Genomic DNA, 23,238 nt, shown 5'->3' on the forward strand with positions numbered 1-23,238 from the left:
AGTGACAACAGCATCTGGAGTGGTTTGCTGCTTGTCACTAGCAAAGCATTGAGAGAGACAGTCTAGGCTGGAGAGTTAAGAGGGCACAGCGGTACCCCAGTTCCAGGTCATACCCTGGGAATCCCATCACACCAGTAAATAACTTTAATTCTCCACTTCAATCCTTAACACAGGATTTAAGTGGAGCATTATCAATCCAAAGGGATGTACAGAAGTCCTTTGACTGGGATAAGTTTCACCATATGTAAATTTCAGCTTTTTAATTTGATCAGTTATTCAGTATTATAAGACACTATTGATGTCAAGCTTACCTGCTACAAAGCGAATCCCAGTAAATATATGAACCTGTAAGACGTTATTGTGTTCAAAAACAAAAGAAAGTTACTTATTGTACTTTGATTCCCATGTACAAATCTCCAAATACAAATTCTATATATAAGTATGTTCAAGCAAGTATTAAAACCTTTTTTATTGGCTAGCTCCCAAAAGACATTCAGATTCACTATGCTATACAAAATCAGTATAATTACGATGTCATAATGCTTCTATTAAACAATTAAATATAGTATCAAAAACAGTATTAATAAATTGGGTGCATCTTGTCACTTCATAAACAATTTAATCAAATAGGCTCTAGAATCATGCTTTAGTTTTCTTTTATCCAATATGAGTGGGTCTTACTTCCCATCATTAGATGGACTAACATCATTTGACATTTCAGCTAGTAAATCAGAGACACGTTTCTATGACCCTGCTTCTATTGCCATCTGTGAACTCAAAAGTCTTGCATCAACACAAAATTCTTTCCCATACCAGCATTAAGGATTTGATCCCAATCCCATAAGAGTCAGTGGAGTCTTTGGACTTCAATGGATTTTTGGTTCAGGCCGTTACTACAGTATGTTAACAGAAAATATGTAAATAACTTACACCTTATGCTGAAAAATTGTATAGTGAGTAGTAAGAGCGCAAATGCACACGCTGCCTCACAAGACATATTTTGCTTCTTAAGGAACAAATCCTGCCTGTTCCTCTACGCATGTGAACAAGTCATGGTGGCAGAACTGATGTATTTCTGTTGAATAGAGCAGGCAGGCTCTCACAGATACCAGTCAGTAAGGTGTGAGGGAACAAAGGAGAAAGAGAGGAAGCAGTATGGATCTGTTGCTATGCAGATCCTCAGGTTCTATAAACCTTGCTAAGGGAGCACATTAAGGCTCTGGAGATAATTGCGACCCTAAAGATGCAGTGGCAATTACTGAGCAGTTGGCTGCTCTACATCCTGAGAAGTAGATATTATTTAAGCACCTATGTCCTGGCCACACCCTGTCTCCTCCTTTAATTATATCCCCTCCTTCCACTACTCTGTTATGCTGATTTCACTCTGAGTGCAGAGTTATGCTACCATTGCTAAGTACTGTGTGCATCCAGCTGCATAATCCAGAAGCCTCAGCACATACTGGAATAGAAGAGCACTGCCATTTTTGCTTTCCACACTTCTTTTAAGAGTGCTTGTTGACTGATACAATTCTGGCCTTGCACTCATTACACTGTATACTGGCTCCCAATTTATGCCATGCAGTGCTTTCCCATCTACTTTATTTGTGAGTGAGAGCCATTCTAATCTGTGTTGATATGCACTGTATTGATCCCATATAATTCTGTGAAGAGCACATGGTACAGGGGATCTGCCTGTCTCTTTGCAGGACTAAACTCACATATTGCACTTGTGTAACTAGAAAACAGTTTCTGCAAATATAATTTAATTTTCTTGTTTTTTTAAATACTGGAGTCAGCCTTATACTGTGTAATTTAGTAAAAAATACTGTGTACAATTCTATTTATTCTAAGGTCTGCATGGGACAGAACTCAACACAACAGATTTGTATAAGAAAAAAAATATCACTAAGGAAAACTCCCCTCCCTCCCATTTTACAATCTGAATTGCTTTACCCAGATCAATGAAATATTAGGATTTACATCAAAGCCACAGAGAGGTTTTGCAATATATTACAAAGCTCAGGGGTTTAATAAGACAATCTGCATTAAAAAGCCTTGAGAATTCTACTTAATTAATGTAATTAATAAAGTTTTATGCAGACTTTTAGGCAGTACATGCACTCTATTTAATTTACTACATAGATTAGTTGCCATTCTGCAAATTCCTAACACAAATGATATCAGAAAGAAAAGGAGTACTTGTGGCACCTTAGTCACAAGGACTCCTTTTCTTTTTACGGATACAGACTAACACTGCTGCTACTCTGAAAAATGTCAGAAAGGGAATACCTGTTGTAATATTTACTTTTCCTCCATTTTGGCCAGTCTGGAATTACTAAAATGACTACACAATCCTTGGCTCTAGCCTGGGGTGTCTACTCAAGGAGGAGAATAACTTCCACATTATGGGTTTCATGTAACAGAATTACAATTACACCATTACATTAAATATTCATATTTGATAAGTGATTATTAAAATAGCTAGTTAAATTTAATAGTAATCAACATGTCATATACTGTAAATGCAGTTAGTATATGAAATGGATACCAATAAGTAGAAATACTTGTACGTATTATTAAAGTAAGTGTTTTACAGTTCTGATACTAAGAGCAGACAAGTTTAATTCTAAATATCTGACATTGATACCTTTATTTGGGGGGAGGGGGTGTCTTAATTTAGACTATAAAATTTAAAATTAAGTAAACTCAGAACCCAATCCTACCTCCCATTAAGCTTAGTGGGGCTTTGGCTACTCAATGAAAGCAGGATTGGGCTTCCCAGAAGCACATAGACTACCAGAGTTGGAAGGAACCTCAGGAGATCACCTAGTCCAACCCCCTGCTCAGAGCAGGCACAATCCCCATTTTTTTTTTTTTGCCCCAGATCCCTAAATGGCCCCCTCAAGGATTGAACTCACAACCCTGGGTTTAGCAGGCCAATGCTCAAACCACTGAGCTATCCCTCCCCCCCCCATGAAAAAGTTTCATATAACATAAAAAAGTTTATTTGCATTGTACACGCTACTACAAACATTTAAATTAGAACACTATAAGCTGGGAATCTAAAAAGTTAGAGCTCACTTCAAGCTCTAACGATCTCTTAGGCTCTGTCTTTCATGTGTATATTAAACTATACTTTCATTTAAATATTTACACACGACTAAAAAAAAAATCCCCTCCTGCTGAGGAGGATACACTGCAGAAAGATTCCTCTTTTACACATTTCTGAAGGGTCACTACATTCAGCAAAGACTAAATGTATGGCTACAAAGAAGTATGACTTTTTAAAATTAGTGTATCTTAGATATATACATATAAAATTACCTTTTGTTACACGATTTCCAGTATTACATGTATTTTAATATAAAATGTATGATATATTCCCTACAAGATTAATTTATGAAACCATATTGTGGTTGATGATTGCGGCAGAACGCCTCAATGGAATTAATTAAGGGATAATCTCCATTCCTTTGGAGTATTCAAACCAATAAATGGCTGCTGAGATTATAGTCTAAGTAAAGCTAAAGTGTTTAATGAATTTCAAACCCTGTTTATTACACATACATTACAAAGCAAGAGAGATTTACACAACAAACCACAACATGAAAAAAGAAAAACAAGGAAAACAATCTCTGCCTTATGAGCATCTGAAAGCGCTGCCTCTTTGTTTGACATTTCTGTGGCACACACATGAACTTGGCCAACATGCAAAACCAAGCAGGGATAAAACTAAAAATGTGTGATAACTGTTCTGATTGTGGGTTTAAAAATAATACAGGAGTCCAAGATGACTGTATTACAAGGAGTGTTGTGGATGGACAGATATGCACGATTCACATTTTCAAAAGCAGATATGTTGGCAAAACCTCATGTTTTCATGCTCAAATCAGCATTTACAAGCGCAAATCACAGAGCTGAAAGCCTTACTGGATGTTTAAGAACACCTGATTTGAAAGTGGCTGGTAGCATAGGGTCCTATGGGTGAAATCACCCCTCTATCTTCACTGCACCACTTAAATTGGCTTAACTGAAATTTAAGTGATGGATAGGTCTTGTGCTGACCCTTGTGGGAACAACAAGGCTCAGCCACTGCGCTCTGCTTTGAAAGTTTGCTCATCTGACAATTAGAGCGTTTCAGTACCATCTCAAGAAGATGGACAATTCTTCTGTGGCTGAGATTCTCTTGTAAAATTCCATTAAACTCACTGAAGCTAATTTGTTCCGATTTATAATATATAAATCCCAGACTGTTTTTAGGTGTCACAACACATGCTTGGATCCTGCATTCCTAGGGATGCCAGGTGTCCGTTTTTTGACTGGAACACCCGGTTGAAAAGGGACCTTGGCAACTCCAGTTGGCACCCTGACTGGGCTGTTAAAAGTACGGTTGGTGGCGTACTGGGGGGCTGGGGCTAAGACAGGTTTCCTACCTGCCTTAGCTCTGCGCAGCCCTGGAAGCAGCCACCAGGTGTCTGTGGCCCCTAGGCCCTGGGAGGCTCCGTCTGCTGCCCCCACCCCAGTGCCGGTTCCGCAGTTCCCATTGGTTGGGAAAGAATGGGAGCTGTGGGGGGCGGTGCCTGCAGGTGTGAAGGCAACACATGGAGCATCCCTGGCTGCCCATGGCCTAGAGGCTACAGGGACCTGGTGTCCGCTTCCTTGGTACCCGACACCCCTCCCACCCTGCCGCATTCCAACCCCTTGCCCCAGCCCAGAGTCCCCTTCGGTGCCCCAAACCCCTCATACCTGGCCCCACACTCAGCCAGAGCCCTTCCCCCCTCCCGCACCCCAACCCCCTGGCCCAGCCCAGATCCCCCTCCTGCACCCCAAACCCCTCATCCCCAGACCCACCCAAGGCTGAACCCTCACCTCCCCTGCACCCCAACCCCCTGCCCCACCCAGAGTCCTCTCCCAAACCCCAAACGCCTCATCCCCGACCCCATCCCAGAGCCCAAACCCCCCGCTGGAGCCCACACCCTCTCCCGCACATGGAACCCCTTGGCCCCAACCTGGAGCCCCCTCCTGCACCCCAAGCCCCTCATCCCCAGCCCCACCCCAGAGCCCATACCCCCTCCCGCACCCAAACTCCCTGCCCCAGCCAGGTGAAAGTGAGTGAGGGTGGGGAAAAGCGAGCAAAGGAGGGAGGGGGATGGAGGAGAGGGGTGGGGCATAGGGTGGGACGGGGTGTTCAGTTTTGTGTGATTAGAAAGTTGGAAACCCTACTTGCACACCCAACACTCCTCTATGCTAAAAATTAGGTAATTAATTAAATAGTCACTGCAAGCACAATGAATAGAAGAGTTAAAATAAAAGTATCCTTTCGAAAATCAGACCGAGCATAAAAATCTCCTACCAACTTCCATCTCCATATGAAAGAGGATTTTTTCCACTTGATTTTTCTTACAATTTGATTTTGATGAAGTTTGAAATTAATGGTAGAGTTATACTTCCTTGTTTGTGCCCCTTTATCATTGATATCTCAGTTTTTTGGAAAATGGCTTATAAAGTGAAGGTGAGGATAGAGTTATTTCAGGAGAACAAATATATTTAAAAGAAAGGAAAAAAAACAAAGGAAATTTATCACTGTCTGCTACTCTAGTATCTGGTCTGGCTTCATGTCTGGTCTGCCTAATGAACCTGCTTCATGGCTGTCTCAGGAACTCTTCTCTTTCTCTCCCCGCCCATCCATCTGTGAGAGAGAGTGAGGGGTATAATCTGACAGGATGCGTGGCCACTTTACAGTTTCTGCTGAGTTTCTCTCTTTATAGAACAATATGACTCCACCATTCTGGTGAAGAAGAAACAATCTGAAATACAAAGGCCCTAATTCTCTTCTCATTTATACCAGTAAAATAAATCAGAGGTAACTTATTGAAGTCAATAAGTTATACTTGTGTTACTGAGAGAAGAATTAGCCCCAAAAACCCAGATCTACAAAAAGACTTAGTTGCCTAAGTCCAAAATTTAAGCACCACTGAGATCCTCAAAATCCTTGCTCAGTTACTGGCTAATCCTGCAGGTGCCTAAAATCCCTCAGTGCCTAAATTTTCACCACACAAGTCCCCTAGGTGCCTAACCCTGACCCTGGACATGCCTAAAGTTAGGTGGTATGTGCATCTGGACACCAATTTCATGCCAAAGCCCCAGCAGAATCCTCAAACCAGGTGGAGATAGGCATTGTCCCACCCATCTCACCTGCAGCGTCCAATCAGATAGGCATGCTTTAAGCTGAGCATTCCAATGCTTAAGTCCTTTTGCAGATTTAGGCCAAAGTTACTAGAATGGTTTCAACATGAGTGGGCTACTGCTCAGTCAAAATGACTGCTGAATTTGCCTAAATACAGTAAAAACTGTGTTATCTGGCACTTTACCAACCGGAAAGCTCTAGAAACCGGCATTTCTGATATCCATTAAAAGTTGGATTGGCGCAGGGCCGGCAGGTTGCCTACCTGGGTCCGCGTGGCTTTCCAAAAGCGGTGACGTATCCCTGCTCCTGCTCCGTGGAGAAACAGCCACGGGGGCTCTATGCGCTGCCCCAAGCGCTGGCTCCACACATCCCATGGGCTGGGAACCAGAGCCAATGGAAGCTGTGGGGGCAGGGCCTGCGGGCGGAGACCACGTGCAGAGCTGCCTGACTGCGCCTCCGCCTAGGAACAGCAGGGACATGTCACCACTTGTGGAAGCCGCCCAAGGTGAGCGCCACCCGGATCCAGCACCCCAAACCCCTCCTGCACCCCAACTCCCTGCCCCGAGCCCCCTCCCACACCCAAACTTCCTCCCAGAGTCCTTGCACCACACCCCTTCCTGTACCCCAACCCTCAGCCCTGAGCCCCCTCCCGCACCCAGACTCCATCCCTCCATTGCTAAGTATAACTCCTAGTTAACCGGAATTTTTGACTAACCGGCACCCCCCATTTCCCCAACATGCCGGATAACGAAGCTTTTACTGTATCCTTTTAACTCCCAGCACCAACTTCAGAGGTGAATTTAGATGCTTCCAGTTCAGTCTACATCCAATTACATGAGTAAATCACCTACATGCCTGCTACATGACGTTACAGTCCCTCAGATTCTCTTAGACTCAGACCTACTCGCTAACCTTCATGATTTGTAAGAGAGTCTCATGATTTTGGGGGCACTGACTCAATTTTTAAAACCTGGGGTTGGCAATAGTCTGAAGGGAATAAATTAAAGTCAGTCATTTCCATTTTAAATTATACCTTACTCTGGCTTTTTCCATGAAGGCATCAGATACCTTGGCACTCACTTAGGGATCATTCTTGTTGGGTGTTGAGCACCCTCAGCTTCATTGGCTTTTTAACACCTCACAGGATGGGGCCTCTATGCTTACTAATATCCCATTAGATTCCCTTACTGTCCCTTCACATATATCCATTGGCCAATGTGTAATTTACACCATCTCACACTTCAGCTCTGAATTTCATTCCCAGCAATAACTCATTGCTTCGTAAGACATTTTTGGATAGCTAAGTTGAAGTATTTAAGATACTATATGGTACCACATTCCTTCTATATGTAGAGGTATTTTATTTTAATTATCCCTTAAGGCTGTGTATGTAAGCGATATCATTTGAACCAAGACTCCAGGATGTCCATGTGACTGATATCAAAACAGCCCTAATCCATTTCTAATGTCTGATCAGTAGATAGTAAAATTGTGGTGCAAGAACAGCTGTGTATAGTTTACTATAAAATTGTTATCAACATCCTTTATATTTATTACAATGTTAATATGGGACAGGACACAGCTGCGAAGTTCCCACTATTATAATACAGCTTACTTGCATGTGCAGTTGTGAGATGCCGGTGAACTTGGTAGCCAGGTGTGACAGTGGGACTCTGCTTGAATGCAGCATTTCTATCTGAAGTCCCAAAGCCCAACCCTATGCTGTGCAGTCTTCCAGAGGCAACTCAGATTCATTCTACTTTTATTATTAGTTTAAAAAGAACTTTATCTTTGCTTAATTAAACCCACACTTGGAAAAGCCCAATTCTCTCTGGGGAGCTATTGAACATGGCAGCTAGAAGACGCTATACAGGAGGAGAAAGAACTGAACAGTCAAAATAAAATTCCACAAGATGAGCTTGCTGCCTGAGGGCCCGTTCCAGTTAAAATTTAAAAGGTCTTCAGGTGGGCACCACAGCCAGATGGCCATGAGCATGCAGCACGTGGGTTGACCTATTTAGAAGGAGTTAATGACAGGGAAAAATAAATCCATTTCACATTTGGAATTTGTTTGACTGAAGACAGGAAGCTCATGAGGCAGCACACATCACTACAGACAAACATTCTCACATCCCTCATTTCCATCCCTTTAGACTACGGATACACAACTGAGTACAGCTTCACAGAGCCTGCACTATATCTGACTCTAGTAGAAGACAGGAGTCAAACAAGGATCCTAGCAAACACGAACCTTCAAGTGAGTTGTTGATACTCTCCTATCCCAAATATGGTAGAAAGGCCCTGACCGCAATTGCTACTTTGGAGGTCTCTCCCCTCCTTCACTGTTGTGGGATTCTCCCTTTTCCCATAATTCACCTTCAACCTATTGCCTCTTCTACTTCTCTGACAGTTTCATAGGCTATTATATATAGCAAACGACTTACTTTACCAATTGGATGAGATGAAGTTGCAGGCTCTACTCCACAAGTGGAAAAAATATACGATTTTATCAAAAAATTGATTTTTGTATTTAAATTGAATGTTCTTTTCTAATTAAATTAAAGAAAGTTTATTTTCTAAAAATAAGCCTATTTATCACTTGAAATTGTCAACTCATGTTAAGGCCTAAATTTATTATAATCTATTAAAATAATTTAAATTAAATACAAAAAATATTAAGCAATATATGTTTGCTGCCAAGTTTTAATGAAAATTAAAGCACTGAACTGGTAGAAGTCACTGGCTTAGCACTTGCAGCCAGAGTTTGTTGAAGTGTTAAACCAGCTTTTGACAGCACTAGGCTCTTCTGTAGGGGCAGAAAGAATGTTTTCTTTTCTATTTAACTAGTTCAGTTCAATGACTTACTCATTCAAAGTTAAGAAACCAACTCAGAGGTGAAAAAGCAGGAAAGCTTGTTTTTCCTCTTCCAATCTATGAATAAAAAGTAGTTGTGAGAGACTGAGATCTACTAGTTCTATAACCTTGAGGGACATGGTGACCAGAAACAATCAGCTCAGTTCACTAACTACAGATAACACTTCTTTGTTTAATAAACAATTTTTAAAAGCAAAAAAGATATTTAGTAAACATTTTTCTTCTGTATCCAGTACATTTAAAGTAGTATTAAGTAATAAACAAATAAAATGCTGATTTTGTGCATTTTTAATTGAACTTGAATTTCCATCCAAATTGAGCTGGATACAAATCACCAGTAAGAAATTAATCTAGTACATAAGAAATGCATCGTTCACCATTTTCTAGCACAAAATGTAATAATTAAAAAACAGAAGAAATGTAAATTAAGCTATATAATTGCTTAAATAAATGTTTATAGATATACTGTACCCTCTTGGTTAGGATAAAGCAGCACCAAAATTAGCATCAAGACTGTATTTAATTCCTCTTTAGGAAAATAACTAAACAATACAAATACAAAACATCATTAAAATCAAAAATTTAAGTCAAATGTTTCTTGTGTACTGATTTAAATTGTTTTATTTTAGGTCAATCCATCCTGTCTGCCCCAAAGTACTGAATTTTTATTGGGAGGCCTCATAAAGCTAAATGACGTTTCTAAAGTTACCTATGAGCAGGAAGTCTTTCCAAAATAATCCCCGCCAAAAGGTTCACAGAGGCAATTTCTCAACAGAGCTCCAACAGTCAGACAAACTCATAAAAAAATAATGGTAAAAATATATTTTAAATATGTTTTTGCATTTTCTATTTTTTCAGCACTCTCATTTACATCCTAGTTGTATTAATACCTAGGGCAAATTTCTGATAAGCACTGCAAATCTCTGAAGCATAAAATGCACTTATTCCATACAAAACTATCCATGGCCAATAAGAAAACAACAACAAAGGTTTGCACTTTAAAAGCACCTTTCATCTGAAAATCTCCAAGGTACTGCATACTCACTTTTGCAAGATTATCTCCATTGTACAGATAGGGAAACCAAAGCCCAGACAGAATGTGTGACTTATGCAAGGTCATACAGTGAGCCACTGGAAAAATGAGAAATAAACGTCAGGTCTCCTGAATTCCAGACCCTTGCTCTAAGAACTAGACCAGGCTAACATGGGAATTCTGGACACAGAATAAATGAAATGTGTGAAATAGAAACCATCAGTGCAAATCAGAGAAATTTGCCCCTCATACGTGAATCTGATTTCACTAGGGTGCTGATATGAAACACATCAAAGAGTGCTCACTGCCTCACAGAAATAAGGGCAGATGTGGTTGTTACCCAGAACAGCATACAATCTAAGGTATCAATCTTGCGTGTTGCTCCATGCAGTCAGACGCTTGTTAAATTAATAAATTGATACATTAAAATATATGGTATAATCCCATATTTTTCATATGGGGATAATAAATATAGACATTTAATTTTTAAAATTACCAGTTTTGTGTTTGGGAAACTATGATGTTTCTTATTTAGTATTTTAAAGAAAATGACCTAAAACACAGCAGCTTTTGGAAATTACAGGTGCACAATAAACTGGGATGCAAAATAAACCTCCTGGGCAAAATTATTCACAGGAAAACAAGGAAACACTGAATGGATCATAGTTTTAGAAAGAGGAAGAACCTCACAGCAGGTCAGATTTGCATATTAATGATATAAAAACAATTGCTCAGGCTCAGAGGCTAATCTGTCTTCAGTAATAAGCAGGCATCTGTTTTAAAAGAGTCTAACCCCATTTTTTAAGCTTTGACTGTTGGTATTGCAACAGCTAAGGTATTTCAGTACTTCCATTGAATGGTTTTGGTTTCAGGGTTAGCAATTCAGCAATTGCTTTTTCCCAGGCCTAAAGTAACCCATCTAGAAGTGATTTTCTTGTAAAAACTATTTAACTGTTTTTCACTTGCACTGCAGGAGGGGGGAAAAATACCTACAGGGTATGATTTACAAAATCGATAATAATCTAACTAATTTATGTGAGCATAAAAACTTTCCCAAACCAGTCAGCAGATGTTTATATGGACTTCTGACACTTAAAACAACAACTTTAAATATTTGAAAGTCATTAATTCCTACATTTTCAAAAATATTCACTAACTTGTGGTATTGTGATGCTTCCCAGGTCTAGAGTTGCCAACTATCTATTCACTCAAAACCAAAGACCCCTGCCCCACCCCTTCCCCGAGGCTCACCCATGCCCTGCTAGCTCCATCCCCCTCCTTCCCTTACTCTCTCTTCCCCGCCTTCTCTCACTTTCACTGGCCTGGGGTAGGGAGCTGGGGTGTGGGAGGGGATATGGACTCTGGGCTGGAGATGCAGACTCTGGGGTGGGGCCAGGGATGAGGGGTTTGGGGTGCAGGAGGGGGCTCCAGGCTGGGCCAAGGGGTTCAGAGAGCAGGAGGGGCTGTGGGCTCTGGAGTGGGGCTGGGGATGAAGGGTTTGGGTTGCAGGAGGGGGCTCCAGGCTGGGGTTCAGGGGGGTGAGGGCTTGGGGGTAGGGCTGGGGTGCAGGAGAAGGCTCCGGGCTGGGGAGGGGTTGCGGGAAGGGATGAGGGCTCCGGCCAGAGGTGTGGGCTTGAGGCTGGGGCCAGGGATGAGGGTTTTGGGGTGCAGGAGGGGACTCCAGGCAGGGGGTTAGAGTGCAGAAGGGGGTGTGGGTGGTGCTTACCGCGGCTCCAAGGAAGCAGCTGCCAGGTCCCTGCAGCCTCTTTGCGCATGGGCGACTGTGCACGCTGCCTTCGCGTCCACAGGCGCCTCCCCTTGCAGCTCCCATTGGTCGCAGTTCCCGGCCAATGGGAGCTGTGGAAATGGCACTCAGGGTAGGGGCAGCCTGCGGAGCCTCCTAGTCCCTAGGTGCCCCAGGGCCTAGGGCCACAGGGACCTGGCAGCTGCTTCCAGGAGGTGTACAGAGCCATGGCAGGCAGGGAGCTTGCCTCAGCCCCCGGGCCACCGCTGAGCCTCCAACCAGACTTTTAACGGCCTAGTCGGCGGTGCCGACCTGGGCCGCCAGGGTCCCCTTTCGACCGATCAAAAACCGTTCCGATCAAAAACCGGACGCCTGGCAACCCTACCCAGGACTACCTAGAATTGTGAGGCATGTCACTGCCACCACCATCTGCCCTTACAATAAGTCTTGTCTGCGCCTGCACTGGATCAGCTCCCTGAAAACATCAGCGTCTGCCTTCCAAGCCCCCACAGGACTTACTCTCTCTGTGCAGATTAGCAATAGACCCACACCAACCCCCCAAGTCCCCCTCTGGAATGTTTAGCTCCCCATTCCACTGAACACTCACAGAAATCTTAGATCCACTATTCTCAAATGAATAGTACACACAAACTTGCAAGAGTCAACTTAGGATCATGCCTTTGCTTAACACACAGCATTATTTTAGATATAATGGAAATAATAAGTTTATTATCAAATAACAGCTTCAACTGATTCAGAGTGAGACTATTGGAAACGAATGGTTACCTATGAAACAAAATCATTACACTTAACCAACAAGACAGTCCCCAATACGGGATAGCTTACCCCAAATTATTTCCCCAACATTTTCAATCAGTTTGACTGAAACCCTTTCTCCTAAGTTCAAGCCTGCTGGCAGCTTGTCCTCACACCTTGAAGGAATATCTAGGCCCTGGTCTACACTAGGACTTTAGGTCGAATTTAGCAGCATTAAATCAACGTAAACCTGCACCCGTCCACACGATGAAGCCCTTTATTTCGACTTAAAGGGCTCTTAAAATCGATTTCTTTACTCCACCCCTGACAAGTGGATTAGCGCTTAAATCAGCCTTGCCAGCTTGAATTTGGAGTACTGTGGACACAATTTGATGGTACTGGCCTCCGGGAGCTATCCCAGAGTGCTCCATTGTGACCGCTCTGGACAGCACTCTCAACTCAGATGCTCTGGCCAGGTAGACAGGAAAAGAACCGCAAACTTTTTAATCTCATTTCCTGTTTGGCCAGCGTGGCAAGCTGCAGGTGACCATGCAGAGCTCATCAGCAGAGGTGACCATGATGGAGTCCCAGAATCGCAAAAGAGCTCCAACATGGACCGAACGGGAGGTACGGGATCTGATCGCTGTATGGGGAGAGGAATCCATGCTATCAGAACTCCGTTCCAGTTTTCGAAATGCCAAAACCCTTGTCAAAATCTCCCAGGGCATGAAGGACAGAGGCCATAACAGGGACCAGAAGCAGTGCCGTGTGAAACTGAAGGAGCTGAGGCAAGCCTACCAGAAAACCAGAGAGGCGAACGGCCGCTCCGGGTCAGAGCCCCAAACATGCCGCTTCTATGATGAGCTGCATGCCATTTTAGGGGGTTCAGCCACCACTACCCCAGCCGTGTTGTTTGACTCCTTCAATGGAGATGGAGGCAACACGGAAGCAGGTTTTGGGGATGAAGAAGAAGATGATGAGGAGGAGGAGGTTGTAGATAGCTCACAGCAAGCAAGCGGAGAAACCGGTTTTCCCGACAGCCAGGAACTGTTTCTCACCCTGGACCTGGAGCCAGTACCCCCCCGAACCCACCCAAGGCTGCCTCCTGGACCCAGCAGGCGGAGAAGGGACCTCCGGTGAGTGCACCTTTTAAAATACTATACATGGTTTAAAAGCAAGCATGTGAAAGGATTACTTTGCCCTGGCATTCGCGGCTCTGCTGGATGTACTCCCAAAGCCTTTGCAAAAGGTTTCTGGGGAGGGCAGCCTTATTGCGTCCTTCATGGTAGGACACTTTACCACTCCAGGCCAGTAACACGTACTCGGTAATCATTGTACAACAAAGCATTGCAGTGTATGTTTGCTGGTGTTCAAACAATATCCGTTCTTTATCTCTCTGTGTTATCCTCAGGAGAGTGAGATATAATTCATGGTCACCTGGTTGAAATAGAGTGCTTTTCTTCAGGGGACACTCAGAGGAGTCCATTCCTGCTGGGCTGTTTGCCTGTGGCTAAACAGAAATGTTCCCCGCTGTTAGCCACAGGGAGGGGGGAGGGTTGAGGGGGTAGCCACGCGGTGGGGGGAGGCAAAATGCGACCTTGTAACGAAAGCACATGTGCTATGTATGTAATGTTAACAGCAAGGTTTACCCTGAAAGAGTGTAGCCACTGTTTTATAAAATGTGTCTTTTTAAATACCGCTGTCCCTTTTTTTTTCTCCACCAGCTGCATGTGTTTCAATGATCACAGGATCTTCTCCTTCCCAGAGGCTAGTGAAGATTAGAAAGAAAAAAAAACGCACTTGAGATGAAATGTTCTCCGAGCTCATGCTGTCCTCCCACACTGACAGAGCACAGATGAATGCGTGGAGGCAAATAATGTCAGAGTGCAGGAAAGCACAAAATGACTGGGAGGAGAGGTGGCGGGCTGAAGAGAGTAAGTGGCGGGCTGAAGACAGGGCTGAAGCTCAAACGTGGCGGCAGCGTGATGAGAGGAGGCAGGATTAAATGCTGAGGCTGCTGGAGGACCAAACCAGTATGCTCCAGTGTATGGTTGAGCTGCAGCAAAGGCAGCTGGAGCACAGACTGCCACTACAGCCCCTGTGTAACCAACCGCCCTCCTCCCCAAGTTCCATAGCCTCCTCACCCAGATGCCCAAGAACGCGGTGGGGGGGCCTCCGGCCAACCAGCCACTCCGCCACAGAGGATTGCCCAAAAAAAAGAAGGCTGGCATTCAATAAATGTTAAAGTTGTAAACTTTTAAAGTGCTGTGTGGCATTTTCCTTCCCTCCTCCACCACCCCTCCTGGGCTACCTTGGTAGTCATCCCCCTATTTGTGTGATGAATGAATAAAGAATGCATGAATGTGAAGCAACAATGACTTTATTGCCTCTGCAAGCGGTGATCGAAGGGAGGAGGAGAGGGTGGTTAGCTTACAGGGAAGTAGAGTGAACCAAGGGGCGGGGGGTTTCATCAAGGAGAAACAAAGAGAACTTTCACACCATAGCCTGGCCAGTCATGAAACTGGTTTTCAAAGCTTCTCTGATGCGCACCACGCCCTCCTGTGCTCTTCTAACCTCCCTGGTGTCTGGCTGCGCGTAACCAGCAGCCAGGCGATTTGCCTCAACCTCCCACCCCGCCATAAACGTCTCCCCCTTACTCTCACAGATATTGTGGAGCACACAGCAAGCAGTAATAACAGTGGGAATATTGGTTTCGCTGAGGTCTAAGCGAGTCAGTAAACTGCGCCAGCGCGCCTTTAAACGTTCAAATGCACATTCTACCACCATTCTGCACTTGCTCAGCCTGTAGTTGAACAGCTCCTGACTACTGTCCAGGCTGCCTGTGTACGGCTTCATGAGCCATGGCATTAAGGGGTAGGCTGGGTCCCCAAGGATAACTATAGGCATTTCAACATCCCCAGCAGTTATTTTCTGCTCTGGGAACAAAGTCCCTTCCTGCAGCTTTTGAAACAGACCAGAGTTCCTGAAGATGCGAGCGTCATGTACCTTTCCCGGCCATCCCACGTTGATGTTGGTGAAATGTCCCTTGTGATCCACCAGAGCTTGCAGCACTATTGAAAAGTACCCCTTGCGGTTTATGTACTCGCCGGCTTGGTGCTCCGGTGCCAAGATAGGGATATGGGTTCCGTCAATGCCCCACCACAGTTAGGGAATCCTATTGCAGCAAAGCCATCCACTATTACCTGCACATTTCCCAGGGTCACTACCCTTGATATCAGCAGATCTTTGATTGCGTGGGCTACTTGCATCACAGCAGCCCCAACAGTAGATTTGCCCACTCCAAATTGATTCCCAACTGACCGGTAGCTGTCTGGCGTTGCAAGCTTCCACAGGGCTATCGCCACTCGCTTCTCAACTGTGAGGGCTGCTCTCATCTTGGTATTCATGCACCTCAGGGCAGGGGAAAGCAAATCACAAAGTTCCATGAAAGTGCCCTTACGCATGCGAAAGTTTTGCAGCCACTGGGAATCGTCCCAGACCTGCAATACTATGCGGTCCCACCAGTCTGTGCTTGTCTCCCGAGCCCAGAATCGGCGTTCCACAGCATGAACCTGCCCCATTAGCACCATGATGCATGCATTGGCAGGGCCCATGCTTTCAGAGAAATCTGTGTCCATGTCCTGATCACTCACGTGACCGCGCTGATGTCGCCTCCTCGCCCGGTACCGCTTTGCCAGGTTCTGGTGCTGCATATACTGCTGGATAACGCGTGTGGTGTTTAATGTGCTCCTAATTGCCAAAGTGAGCTGAGCGGCCTCCATGCTTGCCTTGGTATGGCGTCCGCACAGAAAAAAGGCGCGGAACGATTGTCTGCCGTTGCTCTGATGGAGGGAGGGGCGACTGACGACACGGCTTACAGGGTTGGCTTCAGGGAGCTAAAATCAACAAAGGGGGTGGCTTTACATCAAGGAGTATTTCAGGCAGGACTTCACGGAGGGTTCCAATAAGAAATGGTGCACCTAAGTTATTGTTCTTATTGGAATAAGGAGGTTAGCCTGGCCTCTGATTGATACATGGATAGATTTACCTCGCTGCACCTTCTCTGTGAGTGACTGCAGTGTGACCTAGAAGAATGAGTCCCCTAGACAGGGGAGGGGGGGAAGCAAATGAGTACAAAACAAATCTGGTCTATTTCTTGTTTTGATCCACTCCATCTATCTTTTACATCTTTGGCTGGCAGCAGATGGTGCAGAAGGACTGCATGCCATCCACATCTCATGGCTGCTCGGCAGAAGATGGTACAGTATGACTGCTAGCCATCCTCATCTCTTGCCTGCCCGGCAGAAGATGGTACAATACGACTGCTAGCCATCCTCATCTCTTGCCTGCCCGGCAGAAGATGGTACAGTACGACTGCTAGCAATCCGTATCGCCTGCCTGCTCACCATAAGACGGTTCAATAAGACTGACTGCAGGACTAAAGAGAATGATCTGGTCAAGTCACTCCAAATTTAGTCCCTGCGCCCATGTCTGCCCAGGCGCTCCCAGCCGACGTGGCCAGGAGCACCTTGGACACGACGAGGACGGCTACCAGTCGTATTGCACCGTCTGCTGCCAGAAGGCAATGGGTTGCTGCTACTGTGTAGCAATGCCATACTGAGTCTGCCAGCACCCAGGAGACGTACGGTGATGGTTACCTGAGCGGGCTCCATGCTTGCCGTGGTATGGCGTCTGCACAGGTAACTCAGGAAAAAAGGCGCAAAACAATTGTCTGCCCTTGCTTTCACGGAGGGAGGGAGGAAAGGGGGGCCTGACGATATGTACCCAGAACCACCCGCGACAATGTTTTAGCCCCATCAGGCATTGGGATCTCAACCCAGAATTCCAATGGGCAGCGGAGACTGCGGGAACTGTGGGATAGCTATCCACAGTGCAATGCTCCGGAAGTCGACTCTAGCCTCGGTACTGTGGAAGCACTCTGCCGAGTTAATGCACTTAATGCACTTAGAGCATTTTCTGTGGGGACACACACACCCGAATATATAAAACCGATTTCTAAAAAAATGACTTCTATAAATTCGACCTTATTCTGTAGTGTAGACATACCCTAGGTGTTCTTCTGTTCCCCAGATATCGTTTCAAACTTTCACTGTCTTACTCCTTAACAGGATAACTGCTGCTGTTTTTTTCTTTTCTTCTCCAGCCCCTCAAATCTACTGACTAGTATTTGCTCAGGCTTTAATGAACATTCACTGTGAACCATAGAATACCCAATTTGTATATGGCCAGCCAGAATGAGATAAGCATCTCTTACCTCCTGCCTGCCAGGAGTATGTGGATCATCTTTTGATGACCTGTAAACTCTCAGATCTAGAGATTTTTAGTAGATATCCATAAATTCTTCACATTTTCTGTACATACATCTCACAATGATTATGACAACCAATGTGACACAGGATTTCATTAGAGACCTTACATGACATTCTTTTGGTGAAACTATAGGATCCCTGTACCCCTACGTACACTTGTGCCCTCTGGCAGTTGGTATCAAGAGGCCCTTGTGTTACAGGTGTCTCAGTTTTTGGATGCCTAACTTGATAGACCTAAGTCTTAAACTGGGCACTCAAAAATGCAGACCCCCAAACCTTTGAGGACACTATTGAAAACCTGCACTCAAACCCATAAGAAAAAATATTCTTTCATATTTACAAAAGTGAAAGATCAGAAGCTCAAGCACTTGCTTCTTTTCCTGATAATTTTTACTATGTGCTATATGGAACTATGTTCTACAAGAATGCATTACTGCTTTCATGCATTCCCTTTCTAGAGCTCAGTTTAGAGTCTTGTAAAAATACAAGTAATCCCTTCCAAGATACAGCACACAGGCCTTTTCACTATTTTTACTTAGAATGAAAGTTTTCATCAAATCACACACAAGATCCATCAGAAACATAGTTTTGGTCAATTGCTAACAGTTGCAGCTGAATCCTGCATGCTTTACTCAATATCACAGTCAGCCTCCAAGCAAAGTCTAAGTAAAACAGTCCATGCACAAGGAATCATAAGGGGATTGGTGGAAACAAAATGCTCTCCCTAGCTATAGAAAAGCAGTGCAGCTGCACCAAACCTACTATAATCCCATAGGCTGTATGTAATAGTAGCTGTTGTCCTTACTCTCCTGTGATGGGGGATTTTTTTTAGCAAGTGGAAACAGGCTAATCATGATCCCATACCACTTATCCCCTGACCAACCCCCAAACCACTATGCAAAAGTGATTCATGACTGAAAATTCCTCTGTGCGACTTGCCCTCTGTCCTCACATAGCAGTTTCACATCTCCATTTAAGAAATTTTGGTCCTCTGTCAAGACTCCTTTGAAGTTAATGGGAGTTTTGCTTGGATAAGGACTTGATGTTAAAGACCTTATCCTGTACTGAAATATAAGCTGTATTATCATGATTGTGTTAGTTACTTTAAGTAATTAGAACAGTAATAATGCTATGATTCAGAGAAGCACATCTATGAGCAATTATATATATTACAATATTAAACATAATGTCAATTAATTCTGCACAGTGGGCTAATCCCCCTTCATGCAAAACCATATGCTGCAATAAAGCAGTGAAGGCTGCTAGCAGTCCATGGGCTTGAGGGAGGATCCCATCCAAGGAGCTCTGCAGAGAAGCCTTACATAAAGCCTGTGGACTTTGGCTTTTCACAAGGAAGAATATTTTGGCCAACAGTTCTATCATTGCACGGAGCCTATGAAAGTGGGGTCACAGAGAAAGCAGCTTCATTGTGGAGGATCACTGTTAACTACTCTAGGCAAAATCCTGGACAATTGAAGTTAATGGGAGTTTTGCCTCTGATTTCAATGCAACCATGATTTCACCCTCTCTCAAATTTTAATGTTACTGCCTCTGCAAGATAACTTCTTAAAACTGTGAATAAATATTCACTTACATTAGAGATATAGGCCCCAATCCTCACCTGCATCCTAGCTGCTTTGCACTGTTCCACCGTCACAAAACAGCTCCTCAAACCAAAGTACCAGGCTTAATTCACTGCAGTGTAGCAAGACCCTGCAAAACTGGCAAAGCAGACTACATCAGTCTCCCTCCTTACAGCTAGCACCAGCACTGTGGCCAGGGGAAATGGGATGTGACACAGACCTCCCAGCAAACCTGCAATCTCTGAATGTGGTAACAGCCCCAGGGCAATTGGGAGCTGGTGTACTTTCCTGCAGTCTTTAGCACACAGCTGGTTCATCTTCAGGGAGTACCTTTACAACAAAATATACACTGGCTATATACTCCTCAGCAACAGCCAAAGAGCCATGTAGTTATTTCCTTATCCAAAGAATAATGTTTCCTCATATATTACCTCACTGTCCCTTGACTGACCCAAGTTTCACTTTAAAGAGCTTTTCCAGTAAATCAGCAATTGATTCAGAAACCTGTCTTAATTAAATGAAAATTTGCATTTGTTCCCCCTTTAGTACATGTTGATATATTTCCACAACCTTAAGATATCATTAGGGAAATAATATCTATTCGTGAATATATTAATTTATTTTATAATACTGTAATGGTGTTGGAATGTATAACTAAATCCCATTTTTATCACTGTCATTGACCTTTCAGACCACAGAGCTGCATCATTTTAATCTCAACCCAATTTCTCCTCCAAGTGCACAGTGGTTTAGCACTGCCTCTTGGTATGATTTCACTGACACAGTCCTTTGGGTGTAGGTGTAATGTTGATTGGTGTTGTCTTTATGCTGAATACAAACTATCAACAATCATGATATTTTACAGAACAGTGAAAATCTAAAGACGTAGTAGGAAAAACAACCAGACACAAATCAATCAAATATACATGTTAAAAATACAATTAAAATCTAGAGCAATATTGTCTAATTGACTTTTAAACAGAAGTCACTCTATCTTTTCATGAATAGGAGAATAAGGAAATTCACCCTACTAATAATTATTTTTAATTTAATTATGCATTTGGATGAAGTCTGATCCAAGGGTTAATCACAATGCCTAATCCATCCACTAAATTTATCTAAATTCAAGAAAGGACTGTACCTAGGCAGAATAGTCTTTATATTACCCACAGAAATCTTTCTCAAAAATATAAATGAATTTTGGCAAAATGTATCTGACTATAGGACACTTTATATATTAAGTATAGGAAGTCATATTGACTACTGGTATACAAACTGCAGCTGATCATGATTCAAAGTTGATTTGTATGCCGCATAAATTACCTTTTTTATCTTTTTCACCCAAAGGTAAAAACTGCTGTATGACCTAATCTGGTATACTCTGCACAGTAATTGGTGAAGGTATTGGATACAAGTTGTAGCAATTGATAATAAATGAGGTGTCACAGATAGAGTAGAGCAAATTAGCAAAAGACAAAGCAAAGTACAGAAGTGTTAACTGTTTAAAGAGAGAAATAAAAAAGTATATCATTCAAGAAGCAACAATAGTCAGGTTATTTACCTAAGAAGAGAAAGATCCACTAATTGAGAGTACAATCCTGCACTTCTTACTCAAGCAAAATTGTCATTTGCTTTAATGGGTGTTTTCCCTGAATAAGGACTGCAGGATTAGACTTAAACATGACGGCTACAATTTCATATTCATTAAGGCAGGAACTGAGGTAGTAGAGATACTCACAATAACATTAACTTGATAGTATAATGTAAAATATTTTAATTACCCATTTGCAAATCAGAACATAATACTCCGAACTGCTGAGCATCCTCCGCTTCAGTTGAAGTTAAGAGAAGATGCAAGTACTCAGCATGTCTGAAAATACAACTCTTCATGTATGCTGGAGAACCGAATCCACACGGAACATAGGGCCTCCTTGTGCAAACTTGAGCACTTACACAAACAAGTAATTCCACTAATGATAATGAAACTACTTGTATGAGTAAATCCTATGCATATTGAGTAACGTTTGGAGAAATGCCTCCAATAATTACCATACCCAAAATAGTGATCTCCCCTCATTAGCAAAGTTTTAGTAGCAGAGCCCTGCACTGATGTCTAATACTTCTAAGACTTCTGTACTTTTACAAAATATTCTTCAGAACATTTACCTATATCAAGTGCTATCATAAATCATTACAACTGAATGACACACATTAAATCAATGCATAAAGTATATTTGGGAAACTATGTTCTAGCTTTAGTTCTTTTTAAGTGATTGTGTGTAGACTCACTAATTCACTAAGGCCTACCCTAGGAAATTAGGTCAGTATAACTACATCGCAGCAGCATTTCAAGTGCAGACAAACCCAAAGAGTCACTCAGTAAAGAATACACTGTACACATGGTCCACTATGAAGGTTTCAGAAAATATTCAGCAAAATATATAACTATATGATTGAAACTGTATTAAATGTAGTTTCATAGTTTATCAATGAATGTAGTGGGCCAGATCTACAGCAGGTGTAAACCAGTGTAACTCAATTGAAGCCAATGGATCTATGCCAATTTTCTCCACTCAGGATCTGGCCTATTATGTCTCCCTGAAATAATTTTTTTTTAAAATTATTAAGCAAAGTACAGCACATATAAGGTATTGATTTTTATCATTGATTTTGTGCTGGCATTTGGAGTCATGCCTCAAAAAACTTGAACACTTTATGTATTTACAGCTGTCTGCTGGTAAAGGGTTATTCGTTAACTGAAAATAAAACATGCTTCTGAAGCTTATAAAAAGCAGCATTTGTGTAGTCTAGATTCAAAGCCATCTTCTTAGAATAAAGAGAAAATGTATTTTTAAATCACCCACATAAAAAGAGAATTGTGTTTTCTAAAATATGCTTTCTTTAACTCATCACACTAATAAGACAGAAACAGATTATGCTTTTCTCCCAGAACAACTGTTCCATAGACAGAGAGCAAAGATCAATGATGAGTCATCATCTCATAAAGAACTATCTCCAGTGACAAAATACAGTGCAATGTTTGTTTAGCAGTTCAGCTTAATTATGTATCTAGGAAAATTTTGATTGCCTGCAATTTTCTGTTCTCTAATCAACCAAATCCATCAATCCTTTCATGATGGTAGCATCTGACTGGAGGGTGATCAGAACCAATCTCAGTCACAGGTCCAGTAGCAGACAAATCCACCCTCTGACATTCTTAGTAGAATGATTCATTCCAAAGAGTACACTGAATTAAAAACTTCATTCAGAAATACTACATTCCAATATAATAATAAATCACTGGCCCTTCTCATAAACATTATCCTCTGTCTAAAAAGTCAAAATCACTACACACGCTTACATAAACTAATCAGCCTAACCTAGGTCCAGATTGGGGTGTATGTTTAGGGTGACCATATTTCCCTATGCTGAATACGGGATACCTGGTGAAATTACTCATATTCAAGCAAGTTCAACAGCAATCAATTGTACAAACGTTCAAATCTGACTGAGCCCCTGTTAAAAAGAAATACTGCATAGTTGGATTCTTTTTTATTTATTTATCTTATCTTTAAGGCTTTAGGATTCACATGGGGAAGGGTGACACACATACCCCTACCCCACCACACACACACTGGGAGGGGTGACACACACACACACACACACTCCTGCATACCTCTCTCACATGCGGGGCTGACCAAGCAACCTGACCCTACCTGCCCAGTGCTCTC

The 23,238-nt window shown here is 42.9% G+C and overlaps 1 protein-coding gene across 15 annotated transcripts in view; it reads right to left on the reverse strand.

Moving 5' to 3' along the window:
* Positions 1 to 23,238, reverse strand: part of RALYL (RALY RNA binding protein like) — a 614,199-nt gene that overhangs the window by 559,895 nt on the left and 31,066 nt on the right. For 2 of the 15 annotated variants that reach the window (XM_073330699.2, XM_073330691.2), the window contains exon 3: positions 10,107 to 10,192. The exons of the other annotated variants lie outside the window; for them this stretch is intronic. The gene's annotated coding sequence lies outside the window, so the exon portion shown is untranslated. The remainder of the gene's footprint in view (positions 1 to 10,106; positions 10,193 to 23,238) is intronic. 15 annotated transcript variants of the gene reach the window in all.

Source organism: Lepidochelys kempii, chromosome 2 (genome assembly GCF_965140285.1).
Source record: "Lepidochelys kempii isolate rLepKem1 chromosome 2, rLepKem1.hap1, whole genome shotgun sequence".
Lineage (NCBI taxonomy): Eukaryota > Metazoa > Chordata > Testudines > Cheloniidae > Lepidochelys > Lepidochelys kempii.